This window comes from Eumetopias jubatus, unplaced genomic scaffold (assembly GCF_037043125.1).
Source record: "Eumetopias jubatus isolate StellerSeaLion01/CBP00866 unplaced genomic scaffold, mEumJub1_p1.0 scaffold_10, whole genome shotgun sequence".
NCBI classification, from domain to species: Eukaryota; Metazoa; Chordata; class Mammalia; order Carnivora; family Otariidae; genus Eumetopias; species Eumetopias jubatus.
The window spans coordinates 47,278,341-47,301,011 of record NW_028274816.1 but is presented as its reverse complement, the minus strand read 5'-3'; the positions used below and the strand labels follow the sequence as shown (position 1 = coordinate 47,301,011).

The 22,671-nt window shown below is 40.5% G+C and overlaps 1 pseudogene; it reads right to left on the bottom strand.

Annotated features, from left to right (window-relative positions):
* Positions 1 to 8,971: 8,971 nt before the first annotated feature.
* LOC114224437 (selenide, water dikinase 1 pseudogene) lies at positions 8,972 to 12,120 on the bottom strand (annotated as a pseudogene).
* Positions 12,121 to 22,671: the final 10,551 nt, after the last annotated feature.

Here is a 22,671-nt window from a genome sequence, read left to right as displayed (position 1 = left end):
TTTCATTATAAATCCCTAGATGCTATATTACTGGTCAAAGAATTTCATTTTGCATTGAGCAAATTGAGAGCCAGGACAGGAGTTTAAACAGTAGAGACACAAGACTGAATATTGACTTCCAAAAATCCATATGTTGGAGTTCTAATCTCCAGCAGTAAGAACATGGCTGTATTTGGAGGTAGAGTATTTCCAGAGGTAATTAAGTTAAAATGAGGTTATTGGGTTGGACCCTAATCCAATAGGACTGTTGTATTTATAAAAAGAGGAAATTGGGACACAGACTTGTACAGAGGGAAGACCATGTGAAGACACAAAGAGAGGCCTCAGAAGCAGCCAACCCCATCAACACATTGATCCTGGACTTCTAAGCCCCAGAATTGTGGGAAAATAAATATCTGTTGCCACCTAGCCTGTGGTACTTTGTTATAGCAGCCCTAGCAAGCACCTTGGAACGTGAACTTTATGAAAATAGCTAAAGGACTGAGGAAAAAAAAAAGTCTATGTGAATATTTGTGTGTGCCTGTGTGTGTGTTTATATCTCTCTGTGGATGTTCGCCTATGTGTGTGACCATTTGTTAATTTCCATCTAGGTATGTCCTTGGGTGAATGGGACTTATCTTTGCAATTATATACATGGGTACCTTTCCCTGATTGTGTCTTTGTCCATGTGTAACTCTGTGTATATTTTTCTCTCCCTGTGTCCAGAAGTCTCTTCCTGTGGATGTTTCCATATTCCTCTTTGATGTGATTCTTTCCATATTCTTCTCCAGTGTGTATGTGTATGTAGCATTGAATGTGTCTGCATCTATGCATGTGTGTCTATGAGGGTTTCTGTCTGTTTGCCCAGGTGTGTGTGTGAGCATTTTTCTTGGTGTGTATGCGTGGGTGCCTTTGTGTATTGACATCTATATATCCTGTGTTCGTTTGTGTCTTTCTGTCTTAATGAGTATTTGGGTGTTTACCCCCCATGTTTCTATAACACGTGCACTGTAGGGGCGTGTGTGTGTGTGGTTTCTGTGTTGTATGAGTGTCTCTATAAGAGTGCACATCTGCTTATATCTCTTTGTATTGTCCAGTGTGCATTCCTATATCTTTAGTGTCTCTGTTTGCCTGTATATGTCTCACAGAGATTCTGGGTGTGCCCTGTCTGTGTCTGTTTCTGGTGGCCACAACCACAGCAACCCCCATCCTGTCAGCCCCAAGTTCCTTCCTCTGCTCCGGCCAGTCACTGCTGACCAACTGATGCTCAGGCTCTCCCAGAAGCTTGGGAACTCCTGAACTCTGGGTCTGAAGTCTTTTCTTAGCTCAGAAGTCCTTAATGACCAAGCATCCCCTTTCCCGAATAATATAAGTGACTACTGCATTTTTGGTACCTCTTCCTTCTAGATAAACATCTTCTGCCTTTTAGATAATTTCTTGGGACGCCCTGACATAGAATCACCCCATTTCTGTACAGCATCCAATCCAGAACAATGCTCTGCTTCCTTAAACTCACCAAGTCACCTATGCAAGCCTAAAGCCTATACTGTGTCCTTTCTAACACGTTCTTACTGAGATGTCTTGTTATTCCCAGTGTACAGCGTCCTGCATTGCAGGCCTCCAATGCATTTCACTTTGTTTGACTGCAAGTGTCTGCCTGATACTCAGTGGCTAGAGGGCACTGACACCACCATCTCCAGCTCATAGCAATCCCCTCAACTCCAGACCTGTAGATCTAATCAGATACTCAATGTGCCACCTTGAATGTCTGATGAACATCTCAAATCAAATGTATCCAAAACTGAGCTCTTCATTGCCTCCTGCTCCAGCACTGCTCTTCCCTCTGGCTTTCAGATCTCAGGACATAGCAACTGTATCTTCCCAGATGCTCAGAGTAAAAACTTCATTGCTATCCTTGACTCCTTTTATTTCTTTTATTTCTTCCTTATCCCAAATCTGTTGGGAAGATCAGACTTTGGGGGGTCAGGATGGAAGCTAGGAGACCAGTGAGGGGATGGAACCATTATCCAGGTGAGAGACAGTGGTGGCTGGCCACACCATGGTAATAGTGGAGGTGATGAAAAGTGGTGGATTTATTTCTTCCTTATCCCAACCTGGATAATGGTTCCATCCCCTCACTGGTCTCCTAGCTTCCATCCTGACCCCCCAAAGTCTGATCTTCCCACAGAAACTGAGAGATCCTCTTAGACTATCTCATTCTCCTGCTGAGAACCCTCAGTGGTTCCCCATGCTTTCCAGTCAAAGCCAAAGTCCTGGCAATGGCCTCCCCTTCATTACCTCTCTGTGATACATCCCCTGTTCCTCCCAAATTTCACTCTTCTGTAGCCACACTCACCTCCTTGATTTTTATTTTTAAGCAACTGTGGAAACCTGGAAATGTCCCCCAAAAGTAACTAATCCCTGGAACCTATGTTACCTTATATGGGAAAATAGAATTTTGCAGATGTGATTAAATTAAATTTTTGAAATTGAGAGATTATCCCAGATTATCTGAGTGGGCCCTAAATGCAATTGCAAGTGTCCTTATAAAATAGAAGTAGAAACAGGTCACAGACAGGGAGGAGAAAACAATGTGACCATGGAGAAGAAATTGAAATAATGTGGCCAAAGCCAAGGAACTCCTACAGCCACCAGAAGCTAGAAGAAGAAACAAACAGATTCTCCCCTTCCTCTTGAAGGAGCACAGCCCTGCAAACACCTTGATTTCAGCCCAGTGAATGTAATTTTAGACTTCTGGCCTCCAGAATTTTAAGCGACTAAATGTGCATTTTAAGCCAGCAGGTTTGCAGTGATTTGTTTCACAGCCTCAGAAATGAGTATGGCACCCCAGTCACACTCTTGCCTCAGGGCCTTTGCTCTTGCTGCTCACTCTGCCTGAATCACCCTCTTTCCAAACATCTCTGCCAGTTCCCCCACTCCTCCAGGTCCTCACTCAGATTTCTCGTCAGTGACTTCCCAGCAGCCATCCCATTCAAATTACCAATTTCCCACACATACCTAGCTTCCTTACACTCTGTACTTTCTTCCTCAGCACTTACCATGTGACTTATCATGAATCTGTTTTGTTTACTTGTTTATAGTCTGCCTCTCTGTACTGGAATGTGAGCTCTATAAGGGCAGGATTTCAGCCTCATCTTTCCATCTTTAATTTTCCATTGCTTCAAACTGTGCCTGGCACTTCGTAATGTTGAGTCTTTACTACAAGACAGTCAATTTTCAGAAGGGGGAACTGAGACACAGAAGTTAAATAATTTGATCAAGGTCAGTCAGGAAATTCCAGAGCATCAGATCCAAGCTAATGCGCTGCACTATTTCACCCCCACTCCCCAAGCAGATAACTTAGCATCCTGTTTATAGCTCAGGATAACTCTCTGCCTTCATGGCTGTACCCTCTGCCATGCCCTGAAACCCTGCCACACCATGCACATGCATGCCCCTAAATTCTGCTGTGTGGTTTTGGGGAGTTCAAGGGCTGGATTCTAGGAAGTCTTCAGGAGCCACTGATCCTGAAGAAACTGGGGACTATCCACCATACCTTAAAGGGACAGTTGATAGAAACATGGATAACAGGAGTGCTTTTGGAGGAAGTCTCTGATGGAAATGAGGAACATTCTGTTGAAAATTGGAGGAAAGTTTATTCTTGATATGAAATGGCAGAGAACCTGCTCAAATTGTGTTCTAGTGTTCTGCAAAAAGTAGAACTTGCAATTGATGAACCTGAATATTTAGTTGAGATTTCTAAGCAAAGTGCTGAAGGCACTGCTGTCTTTCTCCTTGCTGCTTTTGATAAAATGCAAGAGCAGAGAGATAAACTAAAGAAGGAGTTGTTAAGCAAAATGTAATCAGAACTGAAGATTTGGAAAAATCTGAGCCTGTCCATTTTGCAGAAAATGAGAGGGAGTAATGTCAACAAGATGGCAGACAGGAAGCTCTAAGCTCTCACTCCCCTATGGAGACACTGAATGAGCAACATATATGAATCAAAATACCACTGTGAGAACTCTAGAGACCAGTTATGAACCTGCCACAGTGCTTCCTGAATCTGTTGGTTTATTTTTTATCACTTTTGGAGAGCGTTTATCCATTTTCTTTTTGAATGTTGCCTCTCTTCTGTTCTCTCAATTCTTTCTTTGCAGAAATTCAATTTTGCCAGACTGTAACATTTTAACTTTCACATCACTTTTCTGTTTTACTTAATTTTTCCTTTTCTTTGTGCATTAAATGCAATGCTGATGACTGGAACCTTAAGAAGCAATCATAGCCCAAACTGGACCCCATTGGAACAAGACTGTCCTGAAGAAGTGATACAGGCGTTTCAAGGACCACATGTTTCTGGGGGACTTAGGAAATTCATGATGGAACTTTCTCACCAATAAAGCAGAAGCCTTTCCCCTACCCTTCTCTCCCCTTCCAAATTTCCCAACCTCCACATTGGTGGTGATGCTTCTTTTAAAAACTCTCATCAACAAAAACTTAGATGTTGCAATAAATAAATAAATAAAATGGGCAAAGGACTTGAACAGACATGTTTCCAAAGAAGATATACAAATAACCAATAATCACAGTAAAAGATGCTCAGTGTCATTAATCATTAGGAAAATGCAAATCAAAATCATGAGATTTCACTTTACAGTTCGTAACCACTAGAATGCCTATAACAGAAAAAAATGGAAAATATTAAATATTGGTGAGGATGTGGAGAAATGGGTACCCTCATACATTGCTGATGGTACAGCTAATGTGGAGAACAGTTTGACCACTCTCAAAAAGTTAAACACAGAATTACCATATGACCCAGTACTTCCTTTTCTGAGAATATACCCAAAAGGATTCAAAACAGGTATCCAAAAAGATAAAAAATAAAAAACAGGTGTCCAAACAAAAATGTTACACAAGTGTTCATAGCAGTACTGTTCACAATGGCCAAAAGCTGGAAACAACCCAAATGTGATGAAAGGATAAGCAAATGGTTCTATATCCATAAAATGGAATATAATTAAGCCATAAAATAGTTATATATACATCCTAGAAAATAGATGAACCTTGAAAACATGCTGAGTGAAAGAAGCCAGACATATTGTACCTTGTATTGACATACAAGGGTACATATTGTATGATTCCATTTATATGAACTATCCAGAATAGGCAACCCATCAGGGCAGAAAGCATATTAGTAGTTTCCAAGCAGTGGATGGAGGGAATGATGGAGAGTAAGTCCCTAATGGGCGGTGGGTTTTATTTTGGGATAATGTAAATGTTCTGGAACTAAATAGTGGTGATGGTTGCAAAACATTGTGAATGCATCAAATACCATTGAATTGTACACGTTAAAGTGGTTAAAATAGATTCCTCGGGTAAATGGCAGAGTAGGAAGATCCTAAACTCACCTTGTCCTATGGACACACCTAGATAACCACCATATAAGTGTAACTAACAGAAAAGAGCTGAAAACTGGCAGAACAGACTTTCCACAGTTAGGCCTCCATAGACAGGAGGCCAAATCTAAAAGGGTAAGAGGGGTGGAGATATGGTCAGAAACCACAAACAAGAGGGACACTGCAAGCACAGGGTAGGGAGAGGAAGAGACCCCACACCAGGCAAACCCCAGACACCAGAGACCTGCACTGGGAAGACAAGTACCCAGAACATTTGACTTTGAAAACCAGTGGGGCTTAACTTCACAAGTTTTTACAATCAGCAGGGCTTAACTCCTGGTATTCAAAAATCAGCAGGAGGTTTGGGACGGCTGGAGGGCATAGGAAACAGTCCCTACACTTGAAGAGACAACATAACAAACAACTCCTCTGAGATAAAGCATAGAAGCAGCAACTTGTAAAAGTGCCTGGGGTATAATTGAAGATTTATTTGCTAATCCCAGAATGTGTGCTGGAGGGGCAGGGATCTTTAGGAGACTTCTCAAAGAACAAAAGAGCTGGCAATCACCTTTTCCCTGCCTCTCACCTCAGGCTAGATAGCCAGACACCTGCAGAAGCCAGCACAAAGACCCCCCACTTGCCTTGCTAACACTGCACCCCACCCCACATTCTCCTGTGAATCTGCCCACTCCAACCTATGCCACTCAGCTGGAGTGCCTCCAAAGTGGCTCCTGCCACATCACATCCTGCAAGCAGCTGGGGCAAGGACCAGCACCACTCCAAAGTGACTCCTGCCCTGAGGAGAGGGGAAGGTGTGTAGTCACAAACCAGTTTGACTACAGCCCCAGCATACAGACTGAAGGCAGACATCTGATCTGACTGCCAGCCCTGCCCATAGCAAAAACCTCTCAGGGGGCAGCACAGGCAGACTGCAGCTCTGGCAGATGGACTGAGAGCAGGCATATAGTCTGACTGCTTATATCACCCAATTTCAAACACATGGCAGCCCAAGACAGGACACTTAACAGCACAGGGACCAAACCTGGCCCACAACAGGCAAAGTGGGACACCGTAGCCAATTAGATTGAAGGCAAATGCAGCTTAGCCACAATAGCAGGGTGAACGCACTGGACATAGGAGACACCCCTGAAGTGTCTGGGTGAACAGGGAACAGGTTCTGGTGAACAGGGAACACTGTACTACAGGGCACCAGAGAACTCCTACTTCATTAGCCCACTGAAATGGAGATGTGCAATATACCTGAGAGAATGTAAAGTAATGGTCATAAAGATACTTAGTGGATTTGAGAAAAGAGTGGAGGATCTCAGTAAGACCTTCACCAGAAAGATAGAAAATATAGGGCACCTGGGTGGCTCAGATGGTTAAGTGTCTGCCTTCGGCTCAGGTCATGATCCCAGGGTCCTGGGATCGAGTCCCGCATCGGGCTCCCTGCTCCGTGGGAGCCTGCTTCTCCCTCTGCTTCTCTCTCTCTCTCTCTCTCCCCCCCATCTCTCTCATGAATGAATAAATAAAATCTTAAAAAAAAAAAGATAGAAAATATAAAACAGAACCAATCAGAGATGAAGAACTCAATAACTGAAATTAAAAATACACTAGAGGGACTCAGTAGTAGAGTAGAGGAAGCAGAAGAATGGATCAGTGAGCAGGAAGACAGAGTGATGGAAAGCAACCATGCTGAATGGCAAAAAGGAAAAAGAATAATAAAAAATGAGAACAGGTTAAGGGAACTCAATAACATTATCAAGTGTAATAATATTTGCATTATAGGGATCTAAGAAGGAGAAAAGAAAGAGAGGCAGAAAATGTATTTGAAAAAATAACAGCTGAAAATTTCCCAAATCTGGGGAAGGAAACAAACATCCAGATCCAGGAGACACAGAGAGCAACCAACAAAATCAACCCAAGGAGATCTACACCAAGACACTTTAATTTAAAAGTGGCAAAAAGTAGTGATAAAAAAAGGAATTTTAGAAAGGGCGCCTGGGTGGCTCAGTCGTTAAGCGTCTGCCTTTGGCTCAGGTCATGATCCCAGGGTCCTGGGATCGAGCCCTGCATTGGGCTCCCTGCTCTTTGGGAAGCCTGTTTCTCCCTCTCCCACCCCCCCACCCCCGCTGTGCTCCCTCTCTCGCTGTGTCTCTCTCTGTCAAAAAAATAAAATCTTAAAAAAAAAAAGGGAATTTTAAAAGCAGCTAAGGAAAGAAGACAGTTACATACAGGGGAAAGCCGATAAGGCTATCAGTGGATTTTTCAGCAGAATTTCTGCAGGCCAGAAAAAAGTGGCATGATATATTCAAAGTTCTGAAAGGAAAATCTGTAGCCAAGAATACTCTCCAGAAATGCTACCATTCAGAATAGGAGAGAGAGTTTCCCAGACAAACAACAAAAGTTAAAGGAGTTCATCACCACTAAAGGGATGTTACAAGAAATGTTAAATGGAATTCTTGAATTCTGATTTATTTATAAATAAATAAACAAACAAACAAAATCAGTCAAGAAATTCATGAAATAAAAGGATGTAAATTATGCATTCATATACAAGAACACTGGGGAGAGTAAATATAGTGTTTTTAGAATGGGTTCAAACTTAAGTGACCATCAACTTAATATAGACTGTTATATGCATAATACAAACCTAATTATATACAAACCTAATGGTACACAAATCAAAAACCTGTAATAGATATGCAAAAAAATTAGAAATCCAAACACATCCCTAAAGAAAGTCATAAAAACACAAGGGAAGAGAGCAAGAGAAGAAAGAAACAGAGAAGAACTACAAACACAATCCTAAAACATGTAACAACGTGGTAAGAAGCATATACTTATCAGTAATAAATTTGAATGTCAATGGACTAAATGCTCCAATCCAAACATATAATGTGAACGGATGAAGCAAGACACATCTATATGCTGCCTATAAGAAACTCAATTCAGACCTAAAGACACAAGCACATTGAAAGTGAAGGGATGGAGAAGGATTTACCACACTACTAAAAGTGAAAAGGAAACTGAAGTAGCAATACTTAGATCAGATAAAATAGACTTTAAAACAAAGACTGTGACAAGAGACAAAGAAGGACACTACATAATGATAAAGGGAACAATCCAACAAGAGAATATAACAATTGTAAATATTTATGCACCCAACATGGGAGCACCTAAATACATAAACCAAATATTGACAGACATAAAGGAAGAAACTGACAGTAGTACAATAATAGTAGAGGACTTTAACACCCACCTACATCAATAGATAGATCGTGCAGACAGAAAAACAAGGAAACAGTGGCTTTGAATGATACACTGGGCCAGATGGATCTAACATATATTCATAATATTCCATCCAAAAACAGCAGAATACACCTGCTGAGGGCAGCTAACATAGACACCAGCTTTTTGCTGCGTTTTACTCTAAACTCCAAGCTCCTGCACCTTGGTGTGACTGTCCTTCTGGGACAAACCTCCACCAGCCCCAGGGTGGCAAGTCACCCCCCACCCACCCTGCAGTGGATGAGTGCGGGTATGTACCATGCCACATCCCTAAAGATTGGAGTTTTGAAACACGGTGGGTCTGCCTAGGATAAAACACAAGTACACTGCATTGCCAGGCAGCGGATAGCTGGCACACAGACAGGGTGAAGGCAGGGATCTGAGGGATGCCTGGGACACATGAGGGGAGATTATTCCCTCTTCTGTGAGTGCTTCCAGGACAGCAGGGGTGGGAACTCCCCTCTCCAGGGACAAGGGATAGAGCTGGCACCATTTTTCCCCCTTACCCATCAACATGGACCGACTTCAATAAGCAGCACAGCGCCAACAGCGGATGCCTGAGCTGCTTACATCAAGCCCCACCCCACTGCACTTTGCAGGTGCTTCTTACTAGGGTAAGTGTGCCTGAGAACCAGAGCAGTGGGCCCTTCCCCCAGAAGACCAGCACAAACCCCCTGAAAGCACCAAGTCTACAGATCATAGAGTGCTGCAAAGCTTCAGCTCTAGTGGAAATAGCATCAGGCCTCTTTTAACAAGCAGACCAGAGCACACCTAGTTAAAACTCACCACACTCTGAACAAGGTCCAAACACTCCTACTGCACTCTAGGAGAAGCTCTTCAGAAGACTGACCTGAGGGAATGAGCAGCCAAAACACAGCAGCAGAGTGCACATAGCACACACCAGAAACACTTCCTGAAGCTCCAGGCCCTTGACAGCATATGATTTCTTAATAAAGCCATTACTCTCAGGAACAGGAAACATAACATCTTTTCTAACACAGAGAAGAAGACAGAGACCTAGACAAAATGCCAAGATGGAAGAATTCATCCCAAAAGAAAGAACAAGAAAAGGTCATGGCCAGGGATCTAATCAAAATGGATATAATTCGGGTGCCTGGGTGGCTCAGTCGTTAAGCATCTGCCTTCAGCTCAGGTCATGATCCCGGAGCCCTGGGATCGAGTCCCACATCGGGCTCCCTGCTCAGTGGGAAGCCTGCTTCTCCTTCTCCCACTCCCCCTGCTTGTGTTCCCTCTCTCGCTGTGTCTCTCTCTGTCAAATAAATAAATAAAATCTTTAAAAAAATGGATACAATTCATATGCCTGATCCAGAATTTAAAACAACAATCATAAGGATGCTAGCTGGGTTTGAGAAAAGCATAGAAGACAGTAGAGAATCCCTTAACAGAGATAAAAGACCTAAAATCTAGTCAGGTTGAAATAAAAAATTCTGTAACCAACATGAAAAACTGACCGGATGTAATGATCACAAGGATGGAAGAAACAGAGGAATGAAAAAGTGATATAGAATATAAAATTATGGAAAATAATGAAGCTGAAAAGAAGAGGGAAAGAAAAATATTGGATCACAAATGTAGACTTAGGGAATTCAGTGATTCCATAAAGCATAATAACATTTGTATCATAGGACTCCAAGAAAAGAAGGAAAGGGGGCCAGAAGATTTATTTGAGGAAATTATAGTTGAAAGCTTCCCTAATCTGGGGAGGGAAGCAGACATCCAAAACCAGGAGGCACAGAGAACTCCCATCAAAATCAACAAAAGCATGCCAACACAAGACATATCACAGTAAAATTTGCAAAATATAGAGAGTAAGAAAAAATATCCTATAGGGAGCAAGGGAAAAGAAATCCCTAACTTATAAGGGAAGACAAAAAGTTAGCAGCAGGTCTATCCACAGAAACTTGGCAGGCCAGAAGGAGTGGCATGATATATTCAATATGCTGAATGGGAAAAATATGCAGCCAAGAATATCCAGCAAGACTGTCATTTAGAATTGAAGGGGAGATAAAGAATTACCCAAATGAAAACTAAAGGAGTTTGTGACCACTAAACCAGCCCTGCAAGAAATACTAAAGGGTACTCTTCAAATAGTAAAGAAAGACCAAAAGTGACAAACACTAGAAAGGAACAGAGAAAGTCTCCAGAAACAAAGACTTAACAAGTAATAAAATGGCACTAAATTCATGTCTATCAATAATCACTCAGAATGTAAATGGACTAAATGCTCCAATCAAAATACACAGGGTGTCAGAATGGATTAAAAAACAAGAGACATCTTGGGCGCCTGGGTGGCTCAGTTGGTTAAGCAACTGCCTTCAGCTCAGGTCATGATCCTGGAGTCCCTGGATCGAGTCCCACATCGGGCTCTCAGCTCAGCAGGGAGTCTGCTTCTCCCTCTGACCCTCCCCCCTCTCATGTGCTCTCTCTCTCTCTCATTCTCTCTGTCTCAAATAAATAAATAAAATCTTTAAAAAATAAAAATAAAAAATAAAAAATAAAAAACAAGAGACATCTATATGCTGCCTACAACAGACTCATTTGAGATCTTAAGACACCTGCAGATAAAGTGAGGGGATGGAGAACCATTTATCATGTCAATGGACGTCAAAAGAAAACCGGAGTAGCCATATTTATATCAGACAAATTCGGTTTTATTTTTTTAAGATTTTATTTATTTATGTGACACACAGAGAGAGAGAGCACAAGCAGGGGGAGTGGCCGAGAGAGAGGGAGAAGCAGGCTCCCCTCCAAGCAGGGAGCCTGATGTGGGGCTTGATCCCAGGACTCTGGGATCATGACCTGAGCTGAAGGCCAGGTTCTGCACATGACCCAAAATTCCAAAGCTTGTGATGTCAGTAGCAGTGTGGACACTGAACATGTGCATGAGCCCCGAAGCTGTTCTGTTGAGCTTTGCCATGTTCATCATTGCCTCCTGGTACGCCAACTTGACGTCTTCTTGGGTGACCACTAGTTTGATCTTATTCCATTTTTCAGGAACGTACAGCCACAGCCATCTCTGTCCCCAGGGTCTTCATCAGCACAAGCACGTCCCCCGGCACCATGTTATCCAGCATGAGAAATTCACTGGGCTGGCAGACAGTTGTGGCCACTCCTCCCAGAACAATCCAGGGGTTTAACACCATCTGGCCACCAGTCACAGATGTTCCTGCCTCCTTTGCTGCATCTTTAAAACCCTGTATAATTAGGGGCATCACTTTATCCCTTTCCCTGTCGGTCATTTTATTACTGATTCCAAAGAGCATCAGCATATTGTCACATTCTGTGACCCCCATGGCGTAGAGGTCACTGAAGACGTTGGCACATGCTATCCCGCCCATCACATAAGGGTCACCAATGATAGGATAGATGTAATCCGTGGTTTGAACCAGAGACCGCCACGCCTCAAAGGAATGACACAAGTATCCATTCCAGTGCCAAGCTAGAACTGATAGACGAATTCAGTAAAGTTGTCAGACACAAAATAAATGTACCGGAACCTGTTACATCCCTATACACCAATAATGAAGCAGCAGAAAGAGAAATCAAAGAATAAATCCCATTTACAATTGTGCCAAAAACCATAAGATACAGAGGAATAAACCTAACCAAAGAGGTAAAAGATCTGCACTCTGAAAACTATAAAACACCTATGAAAGAATTTGAAGATGACACAAAAAAATGGAAAAACATTCCATGTTCATGGATTGAAAGAACAAATATTGTTAAAATGTCTATACTAGCTAAAGGAATCTACCCATTTAATGCAATCCCTATCAAAATACTACCAGCATTTTTCACAGAGCTAGAACAATCCTAAAATTTGTATGAAACCACAAAAGACCCCAAATAGCCAAAGCAACCTTGAAAAAGAAAAGCAAAGTTGGAGGTATCACAATTCCGGACTTCAAGTTATATTACAAACCTGTAGTCATCAGGACAGTATGGTACTGACACAAAAACAGACACATAGATCAATGGAACAGAATAGAGAGCCCAGAAATGGACCCTCAACTCTATGGTCAACTAATCTTCGACAAAGCAGGAAAGAATATCCAATGGAAAAGACAGTCTCAGGGTGCCTGGGTGTTTCAGTCGTTAAGTGTCTGCCTTTGGCTCAGGTCATGATCCCAGGGTCCTGGGATTGAGCCCCTCATTGGGCTCCTTGCTTGGCAGGAAGCCTGCTTCTCCCTCTCCCACTCCCCTTGCTTGTGTTTCCTCTCTCACTGTCTCTCCCTCTCTGTCAAATAAATAAATAAAATCTTAAAAGAAAAAAAACACTACAATCTCTTCAACAAACTGTGCTGGGAAAACTGGACAGCCATATGCGGAAGAATGAAACTGGACCATTTTCTTACACCATACCCAAAAATAAATTCAAAATAAGTGAAAGACCTAAAAGTGAGACAGGAAACCATCAAAATCCTAGAGGTGAACACAGGCAGCAACCTCCTGAACATTGGCCATAGCAATTTCTTACTAGACACATCTCTGGAAGCAAGGGAAACAAAATGAACTATTGGGACTTCATCAAGATAAAAAGCTTCTGCAGAGCAAAGGAAACTATCAACAAAACTGTAAGACAACTTATGGAATAGGAGAAAATATTTGCAAATGACATATGTGATAAAGAGCTAGTATCCAATATCTATAAAGAACTTCTAAAACTCAACACCCAAAAAATAAATAATCCAGTTTAAAAAATGGGCAAAAGACATGAACAGCCTTTATTCCAAAGAAAACATACAGATGGCTAACAGACACATGAAAAGATGCTCGACATCATTCATCATCAAGGAAATACAAATCAAAACCATGATAAGATACCACCTCACACCTGTCAGAATGGCTAAAATTAACAACACAGGAAACAACAGATGTTGGCAAGGATGTGGAAAAAAGGGAACCCTCTTACACTGTTGGTGGGTATGCAAACTGGTGCAGCCACTCTGGAAAAAAAATCTATGGAGAGTCCTCAGAAAGTTAAAAATAGAACTACCCTACAATCCAGCAATTGTACTACTAAGTATTTACCCAAAGGATATAGAAATACTGATTCGAAGGGATACATGCACCCTGATGTTTATAGCAGCATTATCAACAATAGCCAAATTATGGAAAGAGCCCAGATGTCCATCAACTGATGAATGGATAAAGATGTAGTATATATATCCAATAGAATGTTACTCAGCCATCTAATAGAATGATATCTTACCATTTGCAATGACATCAATAGAGCTAGAGAGTGTTAATGCTAAGCAAAATAAGTCAGAGAAAGACAAATACCATAGGATCTTGCTTATATGTGGAATTTAAGAAATAAAACAGAAGAACATAGTGGAAGGGGGAAAAAGAGAGAGGGAAGCAAACCATAAGAAACTCAATGAAACAAATAATACATTATATGTTAATAAAAAAAAAGAAATTCTTAATGACAGAACAAACAGGGTTGGAGGAAGGTGGGTGGGGAATGGGCTAAATTGGCGATGGGCATTAAGGAGGGCACTTGTAATGAGCACTGGGTGTTATATGTAAGGGATTAATCACTAAATTCTACACCTGAAACCAATTTTACCAGATGTGTAACTAACTAGAATTTAAATAAAAACTTGAAATTAAAAAAAAAGACCAAAATCATACTAAGTTTCTTTCCCCCACCACAATGGTATAAAACATTGAAATCAGTAATAGAAGGAAAGCTGGAAAATACACAAAAAATTGGAGGTTGAACAACATGTTCCTGAAAGACCAGTCAAAATATCAAATAGGAAATCAAGAAATACCTTGAAACAAATAAAAATAGAAGCAAAACTTATGAGATCCTTCAAAAGCAGTTCTAAGAAGGAATTTTATAGTGATAAATGCCACATTAAGAAACAAGAATGAATTCAAATGCACAAACTCACTTCCCACCTCAAGGAGCTAGAAAAGGAAGAACAAACTAAATCCAAGTTAGCAGAAGAAAAGAAATAACAGATAAAAGCAGAAATAATTGAAATAGAGACCAGGAAATAAATAGAAAAGATCAATAAAACTAAACACTGGATTTTTAAAAAATAAACAAAATTGACAAACCTTTAGCTAAACTAACTCAGAAAGAGAGAGAGAACTTAAATAAAATCAGAAATGAAAGAGGATATACTACAACTGATACCACAGAAATACAAAAGATCATAAAAGACTACTATGAAAAAACCATACACTAACAAACTGGAGAACCAAGATGAAAAGGATAAACTCCTAGAAGCATCCAATATACTAAGACTGAATCATGAAGAAATAGAACATGTGAAGAGATCAATAACAAGTAAGGAGGTTGAATTGGTAATTTTTTAAAAATTCCCAATACAGAAAATTCCAGGACCAAATGGTTTCACTGATGAATTCTAACAAACATTTAAAGAAGAATTAACTCCAATCCTTCTCAAACTCTTCCAAAAAATTGAAGATTCTTCAATTTTAAGAGCAGCACTCTCAATTTAATTTTATAACGCCAGCATTATCCTGATAACAGAACCAGATAAGGACACTACAAGAAAAGAAAAGTCCAGACCAATATCCCTAGTGAATATAAATGCAAACAAAATATTAGCAAACTGAATTCAATGGCACATTAAAAAGATTATACACCATGATCAAGTGGGATTTATCCCTGGAATGCAAAGATGGTTCAACACAAGCAAATCAACAAATATGACATAACATGTAATAGAATGAAAAATTAAAATGAAATGGTTATCTCAATAGATGCTGAAAAAGCATTTGCCAAAATACAACATTCTTTCATGATAAAAATGCTCAACAAATTAAGGATAGAAGGAGCATACCTCAACACAAAAAAGCCATATATGACAAATTCACAGCCAGTATCATACTATGGTGAAAAGTTGAAAGCTTTTCCTCTAAGATCAGGAACAAGACATGGGTACCCACTCTTCACTACTGCTACTCAATGTAGTACTGGAAGTCCTTGCCAGAGAAACAGACAAGAAAAAGAAAGAAAGTGCATCCAAATCAGAAAAGAAGAAACAACATTGTCCTTTTGCATGATATGATTGTGTAGATAAAAAATCCTAAAGATTCCACCAAAAAAACCCAGCAAGTACTCAAAGAATTCAGTAAAATTGAAAGAGGAGTCCAAGATGGCAGAGGAGTAGGAGTCCTTAGTTTCACCTGGTCTCAGGAATTCAGCTAGACAGCTATCAAATCATTCTGAACACCTGCACACTCAACTGGAGATCTAAGAAAAAAGCTTCAACTCTACAAATAGAAAAGCGACCACTTTCTGCAAGGTAGGAGGTGCAGAGAAGTGAATCTGAGGCAATATATGGGAAGATAAACTGTGGGGAGAGGGAGCCTCCATAAACTAGCTACCGGAAAGTGATACAGCAGCAGAGCACAAAATCAGAACTTTTAGAAGTCTGCTCTGGTGAGGGATGTCCCTGCCTGAAAAGTGTTCAGGTCACGAAGTGGGGTGGAATCCTAGGTGGGACAGTGTGGTCTCAGGATCCCTGGGTCATAGGAAGACCGGGAGTGCCTGAGTGTGGCGGAGCTCCCAGGCATTGGAGCAGGGAAGCTGGTTGCAATCAGCATGCCCAGGAATGGGCTCTCAGCTTGGAGTTACCATAAACCATGAACCATGGCACAAACAACTGCTCTCTGAGCAGGGGCCCAGCAAGTGGCAGAACCACAGGGAGACACCCCTTCCTCCCCTGGGAGGAGCAGCAAGGGTGCATGCTGCAGGAGTTTGGATACTCGAAATGGGGTCGTGTGCCTGAGATGGAAACGTTCAGTCACAGGCTGGGTGAGCAAAGAGTGTGGATGGAGACCAGGTAGACAGGAGTGATTGACAGCTTTTCCTTGAGGGCACACCGAGGAGTGGGAGGCCGCCGTTTTCATTCTCATCCTCTAAAACTGCCACATACAGGAATCCAGAGCAGATTACTTAGCCAGGCCCCCTGGCAAAGGTGGTGCAGTTCCATCCAGGGCAAATACACTTAAGCATCAATGCAACAGGCCCCTCCCCCAGAAAATCAGCAAGAACATCCAGCCAAGACCAAGTTTACCATTCACTGACAACTGCAAAACTCCAGTGCTAGGGGAATATAATATATAGAATTCACAGGTTTTCTTCCCCCCACAATTCTTTAGTCTTTCAATTTTATTTTTTAACCAATTTCTTATTTTATCAACTCTTTTTTAATTTTCATTTTTACAGTCACATTCTATCCTTTCATTATATTTAATTGTATTTTTGTACATATGTTTTTCTTTCTTTACAATTTTAGGATCTAATTTTCTAACAAATGGACCAAAATACATACAGGATCCACTGTATTGCTCTATTCTGGTCACCTGTCTGATTACATTTTTTTTTTTTTTTGGTTTCGGGTCTCTTCTGATTTGTTTAGTGTATATTTTTCTGGGATCATTGTTGCCATTTTAGTATTTTGTTCTCTTGTTCATCTCTCTTCTCTGAACGAATGACAAGACAGAAAAACTCACCTCAAAATAAAGAACAAGAGGCAGTACTGACTGCCAGGGACCTGGTCAGTATGGACATAAGTAAGATGTCGGAACTAGAGTTCAGTATAACGTTTATAGAGATACTAGCTGGGCTTGAAAAAAGCATAGAAGACACTAGAGAACCCCTTTCTGGAGAAATAAAAGAACTAAAATCTAATCAAGTTGAAATTTTAAAAAGGTTACAAATGAGATGCAATAAAAAATGGAGGCTCTAACTGCTAGGATAAATGAGGCAGAAGAGAGAATTAGTAATATAGAAGACAAAATGATGGAGAATAAAGAAGCTGAGAAAAAGAAAAACAACTACTGAATCACGAGAGGAGAATTTGAGAGATAAGTGATACCATAAAGCAAAACAATATTAGAATAATTGGGATCCCAGAAGAAGAGGACAGGGGTTGGGGGAAAAGGTATATTGGAGCAAATTATAGTGCAGAACTTCCCTAGTCTGGGGAAGGAAACAGGCATCCAAGTTCAGAAGGCACAGAGAGCCCCCTCAAAATCAATAAAAATAGGTCAACACCCCGACACATAACAGTGAAACTTGCAAACCTCAGAGACGAAGAGAAAATCCTGAAAGCAGCTCAGGACATGAGGTCCATAACCTACAAAGATAGAAACATTAGACTGGCAGCAGACCTATCCACAGAGACCTGGCAGGCCGGAAAGGACTGGCATGATATATTTAGGGTGCTAAATGAGAAAAATATGCAGCCAAGAATCCTTTTCCAGCTAGGATGTCATTCAAAGTAGAAGGAGAGAAAAAAAGCTTTCAGGACAAACAGAAACTAAAAGAATTTGTGATCACCAAACCAGCCCTATAAGAAATGTTAAAAGGCACCCTTTAAGCTAAAAGAGAGCCCAAAATTAACATAGAACAGAAAAGAACAGAGACAGTATACAGAAACAGTGACTTTACAGGTAATACAAGGGCACTAAATTCATATCTTTCAGTAGTTACTCTGAATGTAAATGGGCTAAAAGCCTCAATCAAAAGACACAGGGTATCAGATTGGATAAATGCTGTCTGCAAGAGACTCATTTTAGACCCAGAAACATCCAGATTGAAAGTGAGGGGGTGGAAAACCATTTATCATGCTAATGGACATCAAGAGAAAGCTGGGGTGGCAATTCTTATATCAGACAAATTAGATTTTAAACCAAAAACTGTAATAAGAGATGAGGAAGGACACTATATCATAATTAAAGGGTATATCCAACAAGAAGATCTAACAATTGTAAATATTTATGCCCCTAACATGGGAGCAGCCAATTATATAAGCCAAGTAATAACAAAATTAAAGAAACACATTGATAATAATACAATAACAGTAGGGGACTTTAACACCCCACTCACTGCAATAGATAGATCATCTAAGAAGATCAACAAGGAAACAAGGGCTTTGAATGACACCCTGGACCAAATGGACTTCACAGATATATTCAGAGCATTCCATCCTAAAGCAACAGAATACACATTCTTCTCGAGTGCACATGGAACATTCTCCAGGACAGATCACATACTGGGTCACAGATCAGGTCTCAACCAGCACCAAAAGATTGGGATCATTCCCTGCATATTTTCGAAACTGGAACTCAATCACAAGAGGAAAGTCAGAAAGAACTCAAATACATGGAGGCTAAAGAGCATCCTACAAAAGAATGAATGGGTCAACCAGGAAATTAAAGAAGAATTTTTAAAAATTCACGGAAACAAATGAAAATGGAAACATACAGGTCTGTAACCTTTGGGATGCAGCAAAGGCAATCCTAAGAGGGAAGTATATAGCAATGCAAACCTTTCTCAAGAAATAATAAAGGTCTCAAGTACACAACCTAACCTTATACCTAAAGGAGCTGGAGAAAGAGCAGAACATAAAGCCTAAACCCAGCAGGAGAAAAGAATTAAAGATTAGAGCAGAAATCAATGAAATAGAAACCAAAAGAACAGTAGACTAGATCAATGAAACTAGGAGCTGGTTCTTTGAAAGAATTAATAAGATTGATAAACCCCTGGCCAGACTTATCAAAAAGAAAACAGAAAGGACCCAAATAAATAAAATCATGAATGAAAGAGGAGAGATCACAACCAACACTGAAGAAATACAAACAATTATAGGAACATATTATGAGCAACTATATGCCAACAAATTAGGCAATCTGGAAGAAATGGATGCATTCTTAGAGATGCATAAACTACCAAAACTGAAACAGGAAGAAATATAAAACCTGAACAGACCCATAACCAGCAAGGAAATTGAAGCAGTAATCAAAAATCCAACAAACAAGAGCCCAGGGCCAGATGGCTTCCCAGGGGAATTCTACCAAACATTTAAAGAATACCTACTCTTTTGAAGCTGTTTCAAAAAATAGAACTGGAAGGAAAACTTCCAAACTCTTTCTCTGAGGCATTACCTTGATCACAAAACCAGACAAATATCCCACCAAAAAGGAGAATTACAGACCAATATCCCTGATGAACAAGGATGCAAAAATTGTCACCAAAATACTAGCCAATAGGATCCAACACAACATTAAAAAAAATTATCCACCACGACCAAGTGGGAATTATTCCTGGGCTGCAAGGATGGCTCAACTTCTGCAAATCAGTCAATGTGAGACACTACATTAAAAAATAAAGGAAAAGAATCATATGATCCTCTCAATAGATGCAGATAAAGTATTTGACAAAGTACAGCATCCTTTCTTGATTAAAACTCTTCACAGTGTAGGGATAGAGGGAACATATTTCAATATCATAAAAGCCATATATGAAAAGTCCACAGTGAATATGATTCTCAATGGGGAAAAACAGAGCTTTCCCCCTAAGGTCAGGAACATGGCAGTGATGTCCACTATCACCACTGCCGTTCAACATAGTTCTAGAAGTCATAGCTTCAGCAGTCAGACAACAAAAAGAAATAACAGGCATCCAAATCAGCAAAGAAGTCAAACTCTCACCGATGACATGATACTCTATAAGGAAAACCCAAAAGACTCCACCCAAAAATTGCTAGAACTCACAGGAATTCAGCAAAGTGGCAGGATTTAAACCAATGCACAGAAATCAGTTGCATTCCTATACACTAACAATGAGACAGAAAAAAGAGAAATTAAGGAGTCAGTCCCATTTACAGTTGCACCCAAAACTATAAGATACCTAGGAATAAACCTAACCAAAGAGGCAAAGGATCTGTACTCAGAAAACTATAGAACAGTCATGAAAGAAATTGAGGAAGACACAAAGAAATGGAAAAGCATTCCATGCCCATGGATTGGAAGAACAAATATTGTTAAAATGTCTATGCTACCTAGAGCAATCTATACATTCAATGCAATCCCTATCAAAATACCATCGACTCTTTTCACAGAGCTGGAACAAATAATCCTAAAATTTTTATGGAATAAGAAAAGACCCCAAATAGCCAAGGGAATGTTGAAAAAGAAAACCGAAGCTGGTGGCATCACAATTCCGGACTTCAAGCTCTATTACAAAGCTGTCATCATCAAGACAGTATGGTACTGTCACAAAACAGACACACAGATCAATGGAACAGAATAGAGAACCCAGAAATGGACCCTCAACTCTATGGTCAACTAATCTTCGACAAAGCAGGAAAGAATATCCAATGGAAAAAAAGACAGTCTCTTTAACAAATGGTGTTGGGAAAACTGGACAGCCACATGCAGAAGAATGAAACTGGACCATTTCCTTACATCATATACAAAAAATAGACTCAAAATAAATGAAAGACCTAAAAGTGAGAGAGGAATCCATCAAAATCCTAGAAGAGGACACAGGCAGCAACCTCTGTGACCTTGGCCACAGCAACTTCTTGCTAGACATGTCTCCAAAAGCAAGGGAAACAAAGGCAAAAATGAACTATTGGGACTTCATCAAGATAAGAAGCTTTTGCACTACAAAGGAAACAGTCGACAAAACTAAAAAACAACGCACAGAATGGGGAAAGATATTTGCAAATGTCTTATCAGATAAAGGGCTAGTATCCAAAATCTATAAAGAACTTATCAAAGTCAACACCCAAAGAACAAAAAATCCAATTGAGAGATGGGCAGAAGACATGAAAAGACATTTCTTCAAAGACGACATACAAAAGGCCAATAGACACATGAAAAAATGCTCCACATCACTTGGCATCAGGGAAATACGAACCAAAACCACAATGAGCGGGGTGCCTGGATGGCTCAGTCGTTAAGCCTTTGGCTCAGGTCATGATCCCAGGGTCCTGGGATCAAGTTCCACATCAGGCTCTCTGCTCAGCAGGAAGCCTGCTTCTCCCTCTCCCGCTCCCCCCACTTGTGTTCCCTCTCTCACACTCTCTCTCTCTCTGTCAAATAAATAAAATCTTAAAAAAAAAACACACAATGAGCTACCACCTCCCACCAGTCAGAATGGCTAAAATTAACAAGTCAGGAAACGACAGATGTTGGCGGGGATGCGGAGAAAGGGGAACCCTCCTACGCTGTTGGTGGGAATGCAAGCTGGGGCAGCCATTCTGGAAAAGAGTATGGAGGTTTCTCAAAAAGATTAAAATAGAGCTACCCTAAGACCCAGCAATTGCACTACTTGCTATTTACCCCAAAGATACAAATGCAGTGATTCGAAGGGGCACCTGCACCCCAATGTTTATAACAGCAATGTCCACAATAGCCAAATATGGAAAGAGCCCAGATGTCCATCAGCAGATGAATGGATAAAGAAGATGTGGTATATATACACAATGGAATATTATGCAGCCATCCAAAAACACGAAATCTTGCCATTTGCCACAGTGTGGATGGAATTAGAGGGTATTTTGCTAAGCGAAATAAGTCAATCAGAGAAAGACAATTATAAGATCTCACTCATATGTGGAATTTAAGAAACAAAACAGGATCATAGGGGAAGAGAGGAAAAAATAAAACAAGATGAAATCAGAGAGGGAGACAAACCATAAGAGACTCTTAATCATAGGAAACAAACTGAGGGTTGCTGGAGGGGAGAGGGTGGAGGGATGGGGTAACTGGGTGGTAGACATTAAGGAGGGCACATGATGTAATGAGCACTGGGTATTATAATATAAAATATAAGACTGATGAATCATTGACCTCTCCCTTTGAAATCAATAATACATTATATGTTAATTAATTGAATTGAATTTTTTTTTAAAGATTTTTAGTTAATTTGTTTGACAGAGAGAGACCCAGTGAGAGAGGGAATACAAGCAGGGGGAGTGGGAGAGGGAGAAGCAGGCTTTCTGCCGAGCAGGCAGCCTGATGCGGGGCCCAATCCCAGGACCCTGGGATCATGACCTGAGTGGAAGGCAGATGCTTAATGACTGAGTCACCCAGGCACCCCTTGAATTTAAATTTTAAAAAATGAAAAAATAAAAATAATAAAAATTAAAAAGGCAAATACTTTGAAAAAAAAAGAATCAGTAAAATTGTAGGATACAAAGTA